The following is a 16,152-nucleotide window of genomic DNA, read 5'->3' on the forward strand; positions in this document are numbered from 1 at the left end:
AATAAAAATAAATAAATAAATAGATCTAGAGTAATGTCAGCGCAGTAACAGTGTAGGTGCTTCAAATACCCATCTCTGTTCAGAAACATTGAAAAAGAACTAGAACTGTTAGAACCATATTTTCCAGAAGTCTGGAAGTGGTCATTTCTTTTTTTTTTTTTTTTTCTTTTTGCGGTATGTGGGCCTCTCACTGCTGTGGCCTCTCCCGTTGCGGAGCACAGGCTCCGGACGCGCAGGCCCAGCGGCCATGGCTCACGGGCCCAGCCGCTCCGCGGCATGTGGGATCCTCCCAGACCGGGGCACGAACCCGTATCCCCTGCATCGGCAGGCGGACTCTCAACCACTGCGCCACCAGGGAGGCCCAGTGGTCATTTCTTGAAAACATTGTAAGGTGCCTGAAAAACCTGCAGCCACATGGGGCAAAGAATTATGGTTGTAAAATAGACAACCTAAACCTTGGGTGAAAAAGCTTGGGAAAGAGTGTCTTTGGCAAATTAGAGCATTCAAAAATACCTGTGTATATGAGGAATTTAGAAATTTACACATATGTCCAGGAAGGACACGTGTTCATATAAAAACTGAGAAGTCTCTAAGCTTTCATTTCAATTTTAGCTGATCTGTTGCCTCAGTGCAAGAATGAAGTGAAGATTAAGGAAGATTTGTAAATCAACTGGAAAAGTGTTAAAGGAGTATCTGATCAAAAGTCCAATCCAAAAAGACTGGGAGAGGATTTTCTGTTTTTAGCTCTTGGAGCTCTAAGAAATCTCTGTCAAAACATTAGATGGACATAAGCTAAACGAACAGACACGTCAGTGAGAACACTAATCAAGGAATATAGTTTATACAAAAATCATTTGAAAAAGTTCCAAAACAAATGGATAATAGCAACCTTCAACAATAAAGAACAGCAAACCCTAAAGAAGGAAATAATCTGATTTCCAGAGTTACCATATTATAATATTGAAAATCCAATTTTCACCACCACCACCACCAACAACAACAAAAACAACAAAACCCATACAAAACATACAAAGTAACAGGAGAGTATGACCTATTCACAGGAAAATAATAAATTAACAAAAACTGTCCTTGAGGAAGCTCAGATATTCTACTTACTAAAGATTTTAAATCAACTGTCTTAAATATACTCAGAGCTATAAGAACTCATGGTCAAAGAACTAAAGGAAACCTGTAAAATCATGTATGACCAAAATGATAATGTCTATATAATCATTTTATAAAAATTGTGAATGATAAAAATTATAAAAAAGGAACCAAGTAGAAATCTGGAGCTGAAATCTACAATAAAATATGTAAAAATTCAGTATGGAGGATCAACAGCAGATTTGCACAGACAGAATAATTAGTGAACTTGAAGATATGATGATTAAAATTACCCAATTTGAGAAACAGAATTTTTTTTTAATGAAGAAAAGTTAGCAAGTCTAAAGGCCTGCAGGATGCCATCAAGTGGAACATCATTCACATTATGAGAGTTCTGAAAGGAGAAGAGAAAGATAGAAGGGCAGATAGAATTCTTAATCACCAAAAGCTTTGCAAATATGATGAAAGACACGATCTTACATCCAAAAGCTCAAACACATAAACTGTGAGCAATATTATAATAAAACTGTTGAAAACCAAAGACAAAGAGAGAATCTTGAGTGATGTCAGGAAGATGGAAGATTAGGAAACTCCAGGTCCTAGTTCCCACACAGAAATTTCAAATAAACAACTACAGACTGGCTAAAATAACTTTATAGGAGCTATGGAAGCTAGTCAAAGATCCATAACAACAAAGTGAATGCCCAGTCAAGCAAAAGCCACATTCAAAGCAGGAAATTTCATGGCATTTTACTGGCTCTTGCCCCACACACTCTCCAGTGTGGTTTGGTGCAGCTGGGAAGAAGCAAACTAATTCTTATTAACCTCTCTGAAGATGGAAGAAGCAGAGTGGAACTTGATTGCAATGTTCTGTCTTGTCTGTGGTAGCCTAAAGGACTGCTTTATGTTTCACCTGACTCAGAGATCAGATGGGGAATGGTGGCATAGTTTGGAACTAAGGCTAGTGTAAGCAGTGGAAGGCAGAGATGTATGACATGGCACATCAAAATTGCAGAAGGACTAAGATCCTCAAAGACATGAAAGCAAGAGATTATGCATAGAGAAAGAAAATAGAACATCAAAGTCTCTGAGAAGATAAGGTAAGAGGGTTAATGAAATTAAGACATTTAAAAGCAGCTGGGGAAAATCAAACACAGACACACACACACACACAAACACACATGCCCAGGCAGGACACATACACAGAAAAAAACTGAGGAGAATTTAAACTTTCACCTGAGGCAGATATCAAGAATCAGGAGCAAGTTAATTAGTAAAGGTTTTCCACATCAGTCTGCAAGGACTGGGAGAGGTAGTTATTTTTTCAAATACCAAATTTTCAACAAAATATCACAAAGCATACAATGAAATAAGGAAATATGACTCATTCTAAGGGACAAAATAAATGTACAGATACAATTCCTGAAGAAACACATGCAATGGACTTATTAGAAAAAATTTTAAAACAACTATCATACATAGGATCAAATAAATAAAAGAAAACTTAAAGAACTAAAAGAAACCAGAAAAAATCATATATGAACAAAATGAGAATGTCAACAAAGAGGTAGAAACTATGTTTTAAAAACCAAACAGATATTCCAGAGTTGTAAAATACAATAACTGAATTGAAAATTTCATTAGAGGGCTTCAAAAACATATTTAAATTGGTAGAAGAAACAGTAAACTTGAAGCCAAGTCATTTGAAATTATTGAGGCTTAGAGAAAAAAGAGAATGAAAAAAGTGAACAGAGCCTAAGGGACTTATGGGGCACCATCAAGCAGACCAATATACATATTATGGCAGTCTCAGAAGAGAGAGAGAGAAAGGAGCAGAGAAATTATGACTGAAGAAATAGTGGCTGACAACTTCCTAAATTTTAAGAAAGACATAGATATATACAAACCAGAAAAGCTCAACGAACTCTATATAGGACAGAACAAAAAATACTCATAACAAGACATGTTATAATCAACTCAAAAAATCAAGGAAAAAATAGATTTTTGATAGAACCAAGAGAAAAGTGACTCATGTCAAAGTGATCCCCAATAAGACTATCAGTAGGTTTCTCAAAAGAAATTTTGGACAGAGGTAGTGAGATGATAGATTTCAAGTGTCAATAAAAAAAGTATAAACTGAGAATATTATACCTGGCAAAACTGTCCTTCAAGAAAGACGGAGAGATTTATACATACCCAAGCAAAAGCTGAGGGAGTTCAATACCACCAGAGATGCTCTAAAGGCTGAAGGGATTTCTTCAAGTTGAAATGAAAAGGTGCTAGACAGTAACTTGAAAACATACAAAAATATAAAGTTATCTCATAAAAGTAAATACATACACAAATATAAAAAATAATGTTAAATTTTGGTTTATAACTCCACTTTTTTTTCTCAAGTATTAAAAATAAAATTTTAGGGCCCGGAGGAAGATGGTGGAAGGGTAAGACGCGGAGATCACCTTCCTCCCCACAGATACATCAGAAATTCATCTACACGTGGAACAACTCTAACAGAACACCTACTGAACGCTGACAGAAGACCTCAGACTCCCCAAAAGGCAAGAAACTCCCCACATACCTGGGTAGGGCAAAAGAAAAAAAAGAATAAACAGAGACAATAGGATAGGGACGGGACCTGCACCAGTGGGAGGGAGCCGTGAAGGAGGGAAGGTTTCTACACACTACAAGCCCCTTCGCGGGTGGAGACTGCAGGTGGCGGAGGGGGAAAGCTTCGGAGTAGCGGAGGAGAGCACAGCAACAGGGGTGCGGAGGGCAAAGCGGAGAGATTCTGGCACAGAGGGCCGGTGCCCTCAGGCACACACCAGCCCGAGAGGTTTGTCTGCTCGGCCGCCAGGGCGGGCGGGGCTGGGAGCTGAGGCTCGGGTATCGGCTTTCAGTCGGAGCGGAGCACAGGGAGAGGACTGGGGCTGGCGGCAGGAAGAGAGCCTGAAGGGGTTAGTGCACCACGGATAGCCCGGAGGGAGTCCGGAGAAAGGGTCTGGAACTGCCGAAGAGGCAAGAGACTTTTTTCCCTTTTGTTTCCTGGTGCGCGAGGAGAGGGCATTAAGAGGGCTGCTTGGGGAAGCGCCGGAGACAGGCGCGAGCCGCGGGTAAGGCGCAGACCTCAGAGACGGGCGTGGGACGCTGGGGCTGCTGCCGCCGCCGCCGCCGCCGCCGCGGGGCCTGTGTGCGAGCGCGGGTCACTGTCCGCCCCGCCTTCCGGGGGGCCTGTGCACCCCGCCACTGCCGGGGTCCCGAGACCCGGGGACGGCTTTCCTGGGAAAGTGCACGGAACAACACGGGCTGCTGCAACGTCACGCCGGCCTCTGCCGCCGCAGGCTTGCCCCACACTGTGCGCCCCTCTCTCCCCTCTGCCTGAGTGAGCCAGAGCCCCTGAATCAGCGGCTCCTTTAAACCCGTCCTGTCTGAGCGAAGAACGGACGCCCTCCGGCGACCTACGCGCAGAGGCGGGGCCAGGTCCAAGGCTGAGACCCGGGAGCTGTGAGAGCAGAGACAGGGAAATCTCTCTGTGCAGCCTCGGAGGCAGCGGATTAAAGCTCCACCGTCCATTTGATGTGCCCTGCGTCTGTGGAGTGCATGAATGGACAGCGAATCATCCCAAATTGAGGAAGTGGACTTTGAGGACAAGATTTAAGACTTTCCCCCCTTTTCCTCTTTTTACAACGAATTATCCCAAATTGAGGAGGTGGACTTGGAGAGCAAGATTTTTGATTTTTCCCCCTGCTCTCTTTTTGTGAATGTGTATGTGTAATCTTCTGTGTAAGATTCTCTCTGTATAGCTTTGCTTTCACCATATGTCCCAGGGTTCTATCGGTCCGTTTTTTTTTTCAATAATTACTTTCTAATCTTAATAACGCTACTATATTTCATACTTTATTCTATTTTACTTTACCTGCTCTTTCTTTATTTCCTACCTTCCCTTCCTCCCTCCCTCCCTCCACTCCTCCTTTCCTTCTTTCTTTTTCTTTCCTCCCTCCCTCCCTCCCACCTTTCTTCTTTCCACTTCCTTTTTCTTTCCTTCCTCCCTCCCTCCCTCCTGTCTTTCTTTCTTTGCTTCCTCCCTCCCTCCCTTCTTCCATTCACTCTTCCTTTTGCTTTCATTCTTCCATCCCTCCCTCCGTTCTTTCCTTCTTTCTTTCCATCCTTCCTCCCTCCCACCCTCCTTTCTTTCGTCCTTCCTTCCTTTCTTCCCTTCTTCCTTTCTTTCCCTCTCTCTTTCTTTCTTCTACTAATTCTTTCTTTCTACTTTCTCTCCCTGTTATTCTGAGCCGGGTGGATGAAAGGCTCTTGGTGCTGCAGCCAGGAGTCAGTGCTGTGCCTCTGAAGTGGGAGAGCCAACTTCAGGACACGGGTCCACAAGAGACCTCCCAGCTCCACATAATATCAAGCAGCGAAAATCTCCCAGAGATCTCCATCCCAACACCAGCACCCAGCTTCAGTCAACGAGCAGCAAGCTACAGTGCTGGTCACCCTATTCCAAGCAACTAGCAAGGCAGGAACACAACCCCACCCATTAGTAGAGAGGCTACCTAAAAATATAATAAGGCCATAGGCACCCCAAAACACACCACCAGACGTGGACCTGTCCACCAGAAAGACAAGATCGAGCCTCAACCACCAGAACACAGGCACTACTCCCCCCCACCAGGAAGCCTACACAACCTACTGAAACAACCTTAGCCACTGGGGACAGACACCAAAAACAACGGGAACTACGAATCTGCAGCCTGCAAAAAGGAGACCCCAAACACAGTAACATAAGCAAAATGAGAAGACAGAAAAACACACAGCAGGTGAAGGAGCAAGATAAAAACCAACCAAACCTAACAAATGAAGAGGTAATAGGCAGTCTACCTGAAAAAGAATTCAGAATAATGATAGTAAAGCTGATCCAAGATTCTATTTCCAAGATCCATAATCTTGGAAATAGAATAGACAAAATGCAAGAAACAGTTAACAAGGACCTAGAAGAATTAAAGATGAATCAAGCATCGATTAAAAACACAATAAATGAAATGAAAAATACTCTAGATGGGATCAATAGCAGAATAACTGAGGCAGAAGAACGGATAAGTGAAGTGGAAGATAAAATAGTGGAAATAACAGATGCAGAGCAAAATAAAGAAAAAAGAATGAAAAGAACAGAGGACAGTCTCAGAGACCTCTGGGACAACATTAAACTCACCAACATTCGAATTATAGGGGTTCCAGAAGAAGAAGAGAAAAAGAAAGGGACTGAGAAAATATTTGAAGAGATTATAGTTGAAAACTTCCCCAATATGGGAAAGGAAATAGTTAATCAAGTCCAGGAGGCACAGAGAGTCCCATACAGAATAAATCCAAGGAGAAATACGCCAAGACACATATTAATCAAACTGTCAAAAATTAAAAACAAAGAAATCATATTAAAAGCAGCAAGGGAAAAACAACAAATAACACACAAGGGAATCCCCATCAGGTTAACAGCTGATCTCTCAGCAGAAACTCTACAAGCCAGAAGGGAGTGGCAGGACATAATTAAAGTGATGAAGGAGAGAAACCTGCAACCAAGATTACTCTACCCAGCAGGGATCTATTCAGATTTGATGGAGAAATTAAAACCTTTACAGACAAGTAAAAGCTGAGAGAGTTCAGCACCACCAAACCAGCTTTACAACAAATGCTAAAGGAACTTCTCTAGGCAAGAAACACAACAGAAGGAATATACCTACAATAACGAACCCAAAGCAATTAAGGAAATGGGAATAGGAACATACATATCAATAATTACCTTAAATGTAAATGGACTAAATGCTCCGACCAAAAGACACAGATTGGCTGAATGGATACAAAAACAAGACCCATATATATGCTGTCTACAAGAGACCCACTTCAGACCTAGAGACACATACAGATTGAAAGTAAGGGGATGGAAAAAGATATTCCATGCAAATGGAAATCAAAAGAAAGCTGGAGTAGCAATTCTTATATCAGACAAAATAGACTTTAAAATAAAGACTATTAGAAGAGACAAAGAAGGACACTACATAACGATAAAGGGATCGATCAAAGAAGAAGATATAACAATTGTAAATATTTATGCACCCAACATAGGAGTACCTCAATACATAAGGCAAATACTAACAGCCATAAAAGGGGAAGTCAACAGTAACACTATCATAGTAGGGGACTTTAACACCCCACTTTCACCAATGGAGAGATCATCCAAAATGAAAATAAATAAGAAATCAAAAGTTTTAAATGATACATTAAACAACATGGACTTAGTTGATATTTATAGGACATTCCATCCAAAAACAACAGAATACACATTTTTCTCAAGTGCTCATGGAACATTCTCCAAGATAGATCATATCTTGGGTCACAAATCAAGCCTTGGTAAATATAAGAAAATTGATATTGTATCAGGTATCTTTTCCAACCACAATGCTATGAGACTAGACATCAATTACTGGAAAAGATCTGTAAAAAATACAAACACCTGGAGGCTAAACAATACACTACTCAATAACGAAGTGATCACTGAAGAAATCAAAGAGGAAATTAAAAAATACCTAGAAACAAATGACAATGGAGACACGACGACCCAAAACCTACGGGATGCAGCAAAAGCAGTTCTAAGGGGGAAGTTTATAGCAATACAATCCCACCTTAAGAAACAGGAAACATTTCGAGTAAACAACCTGACCCTGCACCTAAAGCAATTAGAGAAAGAAGAACAAAAAAACCCCAAAGTTAGCAGAAGGAAAGAAATCATAAAGATCAGATCAGAAATAAATGAAAAAGAAATGAAGGAAACGATAGCAAAGATCAACCAAACTAAAAGCTGGTTCTTTGAGAAGATAAACAAAAAGGACAAACCATTAGCCAGACTCATCAAGAAAAGAAGGGAGAAGACTCAAATCAATAGAATTAGAAATGAAAAAGGAGAAGTAACAACTGAAATTGCAGAAATACAAAAGATCATGAGAGATTACTACAAGCAACTGTATGCCAATACAATTGACAATCTGGAGGAAATGGACAAATTCTTAGAAATGCACAACCTGCCAAGACTGACTCAGGAAGAAATAGAAAATATGAATAGACCAATCACAAGCACTGAAATTGAAACTGTGATTAAAAATCTTCCAACAAACAAAAGCCCAGGACCAGATGGCTTCACAGGCGAATTCTATCAAACATTTAGAGAAGAGCTAACACCTATCCTTCTCAAACTATTCCAAACAATTTCAGAGGAAGGAACACTCCCAAACTCATTCTACGAGGCCACCATCACCTTGATACCAAAACCAGGCAAGGATGTCACAAAGAAAGAAAACTACAGGCCAATATCACTGATGAACATAGATGCAAAAATCCTCAACAAAATACTAGCAAACAGAATCCAACAGCACATTAAAAGGATCATACACCATGATCAAGTGGGGTTTATTCCAGGAATGCAAGGATTCTTCAATATACGCAAATCAATCAATGTGATACACCATATTAACAAGTTGAAGGAGAAAAACCATATGATCATCTCAATAGATGCAGAGAAAGCTTTCGACAAAATTCAACACCCATTTATGATAAAAACCCTGCAGAAAGTAGGCATAGAGGTAACTTTCCTCAACATAATAAAGGCCATATATGACAAACCCACAGCCAACATTGTCCTCAATGGTGAAAAACTGAAACCATTTCCACTAAGATCAGGAACAAGACAAGGCTGCCCACTCTCACCACTCTTATTCAACATAGTTTTGGAAGATTTAGCCACAGTAATCATAGAAGAAAAGGAAATAAAGGAATCCAAATTGGAAAAGAAGAAGTAAAGCTGTCACTCTTTGCAGATGACATGATACTATACATAGAGAATCCTAAAGATGCTACCAGAAAACTACTAGAGCTAATCAATGAATTTGGTAAAGTAGCAGGATACAAAATTAATGTACAGAAATCTCTGGCATTCCTGTACACTAATGATGAAAAATCTGAAAATGAAATCAAGAAAACACTCCCATTTACCATTGTAACAAAAAGAATAATATATCTAGGAATAAACCTACCTAAGGAGACAAAAGACCTGTATGCAGAAAATTATAAGACACTGATGAAAGAAATTAAAGATGATACAAATAGATGGAGAGATATACCATGCTCCTGGATTGGAAGAATCAATATTGTCAAAATGACTCTACTACCGAAAGCAATCTACAGATTCAATGCAATCCCTATCAAACTACCACTGGCATTTTTCACAGAACTAGAACAAAAAATTTCAAAATTTGTTTGGAAAAACAAAAGACCCCGAATAGCCAAAGCAATCTTGAGAACGAAAAATGGAGCTGGAGGAATCAGGCTCCCTGACTTCAGACTATACTACAAAGCTACAGTAATTAAGACAGTGTGGTACTGGCATAAAAACAGAAAGATAGATCAGTGGATCAGGATAGAAAGCCCAGAGATAAACGAACGCACATATGGCCAACTTATCTTTGATAAAGGAGGCAGGAATGTACAGTGGAGAAAGGACAGCCTCTTCAATAAATGGTGCTGGGAAAACTGGACAGGGACATGTAAAAGTTTGAGATTAGATCATTCCCTAACACCATACACAAAAATAAGCTCAAAATGGATTAAAGACTTAAATGTAAGGCCAGAAACTATCAAACTCTTAGAGGAAAACATAGGTAGAACACTCTATGACATAAATCACAGCAAGATCCTTTTGGACCCACCACCTAGAGAAATGGAAATAAAAACAAAGATAAACAAATGGGACCTAATGAAACTTCAAAGCTTTTGCAGAGCAAAGGAAACCATAAACAAGACCAAAAGACAACTCTCACAATGGGAGAAAATATTTGCAAATGAAGCAACTGACAAAGGATTAATCTCCAAAATTTATAAACAGCTCATGCAGCTCAGTAGCAAAAACAACAAACAATCCAATCCAAAAATGGGCAGAAGACTTAAATAGACATTTCTCCAAAGAAGATATACAGACTGCCAACAAACACATGAAAGAATGCTCAACATCATTAATCATTAGAGAAATGCAAATCAAAACTACAATGAGATATCATCTCACACCAGTCAGAATGGCCATCATCAAGAAATCTAGAAACAATAAATGCTGGAGAGGGTGTGGAGAAAAGGGAACACTCTTGCACTGCTGGTGGGAATGTGAATTGGTACAGCCACTATGGAGAACAGTATGGAGGTTCCTTAAAAAACTAAAAATAGAACTACCACATGACCCAGCAATCCCACTACTAGGCATATACCCTGAGAAAACCATAATTCAAAAAGAGGCATGTACCAAAATGTTCATTGCAGCTCTATTCACAATAGCCCGGAGATGGAAACAACCTAAGTGTCCATCATCGGATGAATGGATAAAGAAGATGTGGCACATATATACAAGGGAATATTACTCAGCCATAAAAAGAAACGAAACTGAGCTATTTGTAATGAGGTGGATAGACCTAGAATCTGTCATACAGAGTGAAGTAAGTCAGAAAGAGAAAGACAAATACCGTATGCTAACACATATATACGGAATTAAAAAAAAAATGTCATGGAGAACCTAGGGGTAAAACGGGAATAAAGACACAGACCTACTTGAGAATGGACTTGAGGATATGGGGAGGGGGAAGTGTAAGCTGTGACAAAGCGAAAGAGAGGCATGGACATATATACACTACCAAACGTAAGGTAGATAGATAGTGGGAAGCAGCCGCAGAGCACAGGGAGATCAGCTCGGTGCTTTGTGACCGCCTGGAGGGGTGGGATGAGGAGGGTGGGAGGGAGGGAGATGCATGAGGGAAGGGATGTGGGAACAGATGTATATGTATGACTGATTCACTTTGTTATAAAGCAGAAACTAATAAAAAATTCAATTTTATAATATATAACAAAAAGTCTATGTTAATGGGTACACAATATTAAAATATGTAATGTGTAACATCAAAACATTAAGGGGGACTGTAAAAATGCAGAGTATTTTGAACGAGATTAAAATTATGTTGGCAACAATTTTAGCTATACTGTCATAAGTGTAGGATTTTTTATGTAATCTCCATGGTAACCACAAAGAAATATCTATAGAAAGTACAAAAAAAAAAAAGAAAAAGGAAATGAGAGAAGAATCGAACTGTGTTACTATAAAGAATCAGATAACACAAAGGAAGGCATTAATGGAGGAAACGAATGACAAAAAAAGCTAATGCATACACAAAATAAGTAACAAAGCAACAAAATTAAGGGCTCCCCAATCAGTAATTACTTTAAATATAAGTAAATTAAAACCTTCAATCTAAAGACATAGATTGACAGAATGGATTAAAACAACAAACAGGAAACAAGTATAGACAACCTACAGGCGACTCACATTACATCTAAGGGCATGAAAATTTGAAAGTGAAAAGATGACAAAGAATATTCTATGCAAAGTATAACCAGAAGAGTTTCTATCCTAATATCAAGAAAATAGGCTGTAAGTAAAAAATTGTTAAAAAAGACAAAGATTATATAATGATAAAATGTCAATTACCAATAAGATATAAAATTATAAACACAGATTTCAAAAATACATGAAATAAACATTGAACAAATAAAAGGTAGTAATAGACAACTATAAAATAATACTAGGAGGAGACATTCAAGATGGCGGAGGAGTAAGATGTAGAGATCACCTTCCTCCCCACAAATACATCAGAAATACTTCTACATGTGGAACAACTGCTACAGAACACCTACTGAAGGATGGCAGAAGACCTCAGACATCCCAAAAGGCAAGAAACACCACACGTACCTGGGTAGGGCAAAAGAAAAAACAAAAAATGCAGACAAAAGAATAGGGATGTGATCTGCCCCACTGGTAGGGAGCTGTGAAGGAGGAAGAGTTTCCAAACACTAGGAAACCCCTTTACTGGCAGAGATGGGGGGTGGCAGGGGTGGGAAGCTTCAGAGTGATGGGGGAGAGTGCAGTAAAAGGTGTGCAGAGGGCAAAGTGGAGATATTCCCACACAGAGGAATGGTGCCGACCAGCACTCACCAGCCTGAGAGGCTTCTCTGCTCAACCTCCAGGGAGGGTGGGGGCTGGTAGCTGAGGCTCAGGCTTCGGAAGTCAGATCCCAGGGAGAGGACTGGGTTTGGCTGAGTGAACGCAGCCTGAAGGGGGCTAGTGTGCCACAGCTAGCCAGGAGGGAGTCCTGGAAAACGTCTGGACGTGCCTAAGAAGCAAGAGAAAATGGTTTAGGGGTGCGTGAGGAGAGGGGATTCAGAGAAATTCCTAAACAAGCCCCAGAGATGGGTGGGAGCCATGGCTATCAGCACAGACCCCAGAGACGGGCATGAAAGGCTAAGGCTGCTGCTACAACCACCAAGAAACCTGTGTGCAAGCACTGGACACTATCCACACCTCCGCTTCTGGGAGCCTGTGCAGGCGCCACTGCCAGGGTCCCGTGATCCAGGGACAACTTCCCAGGGAGAACACACAGTGTGCCTCAGGTTGTTGCAACGTCATGAAGGCCTCTGCCACTGCACGCTCGCCCCACATTCCGTACCCCACCCTCCCCCAGGCCTGAGTGAGGCAGAGCAACCTAATCACTTGCTATATTAACCCTGTCCTGTGTGAGCAAAGAAAAGATGCTTTCAGTCAACCTACACGCAGAGGTGGAGCCAAATCCAAAGCTGAACCCCAGGAGGTGTGCGAACAAAGAAAAAAAAGGGAAATCTCTCCCAGCAGCCTCAGGAGCAGTGGATTAAATCACCACAATCAACTTGATGTACCATGCATCTGTGGAATACCTGAATAGACAATGAATCATAACAAAATTGAGGTGGTGCACTTTGGGAGCCACGATGTTTATATGTTTTTCATTTTCTCTTATTGTGAGTGTGTATGTGTATGCTTCTTTGTGATTTTGTCTGTATAGCTTTGCTTATACAAATTGTCCTAGGGTCTGTCTGTCTGTGTTTTAGTTTTTCTTGTTTTATTTTGTTGTTGTTTTTGTGGTACACAGGCCTCTCACTGTTGTGGCCTCTCCCGTTGTGGAGCATAGGCTCCGGACATGCAGGCCCAGCAGCCATGGCTCACGGGCACAGGCACTCTGTGGCATGTGGGATCTTCCCGGACCGGGGCATGAACCCGCGTCCCCTGCATCGGCAGGCGGACTCTCAACCACTGCGCCACCAGGGAAGCCCCTGGTTTTTTTTTTAGTATAGTTCGTTTGCTTGCTCTCTTCTATGTTTCTTTTTGTTTTTCTTTTTTATTACTTTTAAATTTTTAATATTTACTATTTTTTAAAACTTTATTTGATTTCTTCCTTCTTTCTTTCTTTCTTTCTTTCTTTCTTTCTTTCTCTTTTTCTCCCTTTACTACTGAAGGGTGTGGCTGACAAGGTCTTTGTGCTCAGGCCGGGTTTCAGGCCTGTGCCTCTGTGGTGGAAGAGTGGAGTTCAGGACACTGGTCCACCAGAGACCTCCTGGCTCCACATGATATCAAAAGGTGAAAGCTCTCCCAGAGATCTCCATCTCAATGCTAAGACCTGGCTCCACTCAATGACCAGCAAGCTACAGTGCTGGACAACCTATGCCAAACAACTAACCTGACAGGAACACAAACACACCCATTAGCAGAGAGGCTGCCTAAAAGCATAATAAGGTCACAGACGCCCCAAAACACACTACTGGATGTGCGGTCCTGCTCACCAGAAAGTCAAGATCCAGCCTCATCCATCAGAAAACAGGCACCAGTCCCCCCACTAGGGAGCCTACACAACACACTGAACCAACCTTAGCCACTGGGGGCACACACCAAAAACAATGGGAGCTATGAAACTGAAGCTGGTGAAAAGGAGACCCCAAACACAGTAAGTGAAGCAAATAAGAAGACAGAGAAACACAGCAGATGAAGGACCAAGGCAAAAACACTCCAGACCAAACAAGTGAAGAGAAATAAGCAGTCTACCTGAAAAAGAATTCAGAGTAATGATAGTAAAGATGATGCAAAATGTTGGAAATAGAATGGAGAAAATACAAGAAATGCTCAACAAGGACCAAGAAGAACTAAAGACCAAACAAATAATGATAAAATAAAATAAATGAATTTAAAAATTCTCCAGAAGGAAACAACAACATAATAACTGAGGCAGAAGAACGGATAAGTGACCTGGAAGATAAAATAGTGGAAATAACTATTGCAGAGCAGAATAAAGAAAAAAGAATGAAAAGAATTGAGAACAGTATCAGAAACCTCTGGCACAACACTAAATGCACAAACATTCGAATTAGAGGGGGCCCAGAAGGAGAAGAGAAAAAGGGACAAAGAAAATATTTGAAGAGATTATAGGTAAAAATTTCCCTTATATGGGAAAGGAAAGAGTTAATCAAGCCCAGGGAGCACAGAGAGTCCCATACAGGATAAAACCAAGACAAATCATGCAAAGACACATATTAGTCAAAGTATGAAAAATTAAATACAAACAAAAAACATTAAAAGCAGCAAGGGAAAAACAACAAATATCATACAAGGGAATCTCCATAAGGTTAACAGCTGATCTTTCAGCAGAAACTCTGCAAGCCAGAAGGAAGTGGCAGGACATATTTAAAGTGAAGAAAGGGAAGAAACTACAATCAATATTACTCTACCCAGCAAGGAATTCATTTAGATTCAACAGAGAAATTAAAACATTTACAGACAAGCAAAACCTAAGAAAATTCAACACCATCAAATGAGCTTTACAAGAAATGTTAAAGGAACTTCTCCAGGAAGGAAACACAAGAGAATGAAAAGACATACAATACCAAACCCAAAAACAATTAAGAAAATGGGAATAGGAACATACATATGGATAATTACCTTAAATATAAATGGACTAAATGCTCCAAGCAAAAGACATAGACTGGCTGAATGGATACAAAAACACGACCCATATATATGCTCTCTACAAGAGATCCACTTCATGCCTAAGGACACATACAGACTGAAAGGGAGGGGATGGGAAAAGATACTCCATGAAAACGGAAATCAAAAGAAAGTGGGAGTAGCAATTCTCACATCACAGAAAATAGACTTTAAAATAAAGATTATTACAAGAGACAAAGAACAACACTACATGATGATCAAGGGATCAATCCAAGAAGATATAACAATTGTAAATATTTATGCACCCAACGTAGGAGCACCACAGTACATAAGACAAAATCTAACATCCGTAAAAGGGCAAATGGACAGTAACACAATTATGGGAGGGGAATTGAACACCCCACTTTCACCACTGGACAGATCATACAAAATGAAAATAAAAAAGGAAATGAAAGCTTTAAATGATACATTAAACAAGTGGATTTATTTGATAGTTATAGGACACTCCATCGAAAAACAAAAGCACACATTTTCTTCTCAAATGATCACGGAATATTCTCCAGGATATATCATATCTTGGATCACAAATCAAGCCTTGGTAAATTTAAGAAAATTGAAATCATATCAAGTATATATTTGAAAACGACGCTATGAGACTAGATATCAATTACAGGAAAAATTCTGTACAAAATCCAGACACATGGAGGCTAAACAACACACTACTTAATAACCAAGAGATCACTGAAGAAATCAAACAGGAAAGCAAAAAACACCTAGAAACAAGTGAAAATGAAAACACGATGACACAAAACCTATGGGATGCAGCAAAAGCAGTTCTAAGAAACATAGAAAAATCTCAAGAAACAAGAAAAATCTCAAATGAACAACCTAACCTTACACCTAAAGCAATTAGAGACAGAATAACAAAAAAAACTCAAACTTAGCAGAGGGAAAGAAATTATAAAGATCAGATCAGAAGTAAATGAAAAAAAATTAAGGAAACAATAGCAAAGATCAGTAAAACTAAAAGCCGGTTCCTTGGGAATATAAACAAAATTGATAAACCATTAGCCAGATTCATCAAGAAAAAGAGGGAGAAAATTCAAATCAATAGAATTAGAAAGGAAAAAGGAGAACTAACAACTGACACTGCAGAAATACAAAGA

The 16,152-nt window shown here is 40.0% G+C and overlaps 1 protein-coding gene across 7 annotated transcripts in view; it reads right to left on the reverse strand.

Moving 5' to 3' along the window:
• KLF8 (KLF transcription factor 8) overlaps positions 1 to 16,152 on the reverse strand; it is a 369,132-nt gene that overhangs the window by 245,182 nt on the left and 107,798 nt on the right. For 2 of the 7 annotated variants that reach the window (XM_081223217.1, XM_081223216.1), the window contains one exon: positions 12,173 to 12,350. The exons of the other annotated variants lie outside the window; for them this stretch is intronic. The gene's annotated coding sequence lies outside the window, so the exon portion shown is untranslated. The remainder of the gene's footprint in view (positions 1 to 12,172; positions 12,351 to 16,152) is intronic. 7 annotated transcript variants of the gene reach the window in all.

This window comes from Mesoplodon bidens (genome assembly GCF_964165515.1).
Source record: "Mesoplodon bidens genome assembly, chromosome: X".
In the NCBI taxonomy this organism is placed as follows: domain Eukaryota; kingdom Metazoa; phylum Chordata; class Mammalia; order Artiodactyla; family Ziphiidae; genus Mesoplodon; species Mesoplodon bidens.